At 59.0% G+C, this 1,813-nt stretch overlaps 1 pseudogene; it reads left to right on the top strand.

Moving 5' to 3' along the window:
• The first annotated feature begins 335 nt into the window (after positions 1-335).
• On the top strand, positions 336-1,597 carry LOC110140412 (chromodomain Y-like protein pseudogene; annotated as a pseudogene).
• The last annotated feature ends 216 nt before the right edge of the window (positions 1,598-1,813 follow it).

The raw sequence follows: 1,813 nt of genomic DNA, 5'->3' as shown, positions 1-1,813 counted from the left end.
TTATTAAATAGGAAGAGCTTGTGTATACCCAAAAGGGAATAAGAGAAGAGGAGATGTGAATTATTAGTGAAAGAAGACTAATTAAATTATACATTCAAAACTAAACCACATTACGGTTCCAACAACCTACAGGTAGCACATGAGGAAGAACCTGCCTGCAAGTGCTAGATACACAAGAGACCCAGGTTCAATCCCTGGAAAGATTCATCACCACCAACAGCAGCTTCTCCAAGGCTGCCCCCAAGGCCCTAGTGGTGGGCAAGGAGCAGGAGGCCAAGAGCAGCCCACTCTTTGCTGCCAGCCAGAAGTTCCGGAAGAGCCCCGCGCCGGGCCTGGCCACCCGCAAGAACATGGACCTGGCCCGGTCGGGCATCAAGAACCTTGGGCCCAAGAGCCCCATCAAGAGCAGGACCGCGGTGGACGGCTTTCAGGACGAGAGCCCCGAGAAGCCAGACCCCGTGGTGCAGGGGCCAGAGGACACGGCGGCCCCAGAGGCGGTGGCCGAGAAGCCAATCGGGGCCCTACTGAGCCCGGGGGTGGAGCCAGTGCGGATGGGGAGCCGGCCCTGGATACACCCGTTGTTGCCGCAGGCGTCGGGCCCCGTGAAGGCCGCCGTGGCCACGGGGCTGGCCGTGAATGGGAATGGCACCTCCCAGTTCATGGCCGGGCTGACGACCAATTGCACGAGCCCCCTGCAGACGTCAGTCATGAGCGTGAAAGCTGTGAAGAGGAAGTTCATCAGGGACAGGGGAGACCAGCCCTTTACCAAGCGGCTGCGCTTCAGCGTGCGACAGAGGGAGAGCGCCTACAGGTACCGGGACATCGTGGTCCGGAAGCAGGACGGCTTCACCCACATCCTGCTGTCCACCAAGTCGTCCGAGAACAACTCGCTGAACCCGGAGGTGATGAAGGAGCTGCAGAGCGCACTGAGCATGGCTGATGCCGATGACAGCAAGCTGGTGCTGCTCAGCGCCGTGGGTAGCGTCTTCTGCTGTGGCCTGGACTTCCTTTACTTCATCCGGCGCCTGCCGGATGACCGCAAGAGGGAGAGTGCCAGGATGGCCGAGGCCATCAGAAACTTCGTGAACGCCTTCATCCAGTTCAAGAAGCCTATTGTCGTAGCTGTGAATGGCCCGGCCATTGGGCTAGGAGCATCCATCCTGCCTCTCTGTGATGTGGTCTGGGCCAACGAAAAGGCATGGTTCCAGACGCCCTATACCACCTTTGGACAGAGTCCAGACGGCTGTTCCACCGTCATGTTCCCCAAGATTATGGGAGGAGCATCTGCCAACGAAATGCTGCTCTGCGGGCGGAAGCTAACAGCACAGGAGGCGTGCGCAAAGGGCTGGTCTCCCAGGTGTTCTGGCCTGGGACCTTCACCCAGGAAGTCATGGTCCGCATCAAGGAGCTCGCCTCCTGCAACCCCGTCGTGCTCGAGGAATCCAAGGCCCTTGTGCGCTGCAACATGAGGCTGGAGCTGGAGCAGGCCAACGAGCGGGAGTGCGAGGTGCTGAAGAAGATCTGGGGCTCGGCGCAGGGCATGGACTCCATGCTCAAGTACCTGCAGAAGAAGATCGACGAGTTCTGACGGCCGGGCCGCCCGACCTCACCGGGGCCATGCCGCGCTGGGCCTCACAGCCCTGGCCAGGCTGGCCCGCAGCTCCCGCTGGGAAGCAGGACTTGAGACAGCCAAGCTATTTATTGCCAAGGAGTGTTTGAGTACTGTAACTTTAAACCAATCCCTGGGAAGATTCCTTGGTGAAGGAAATGGCGACTTACTATAGCATTCTTGCCTGGAAAATTCCATGGACAG

This window comes from Odocoileus virginianus, chromosome 14 (assembly GCF_023699985.2).
Source record: "Odocoileus virginianus isolate 20LAN1187 ecotype Illinois chromosome 14, Ovbor_1.2, whole genome shotgun sequence".
Lineage (NCBI taxonomy): Eukaryota > Metazoa > Chordata > Mammalia > Artiodactyla > Cervidae > Odocoileus > Odocoileus virginianus.
Note: the sequence above shows the minus strand (reverse complement) of the source record. Positions and strands in the feature narration are given on the sequence as shown.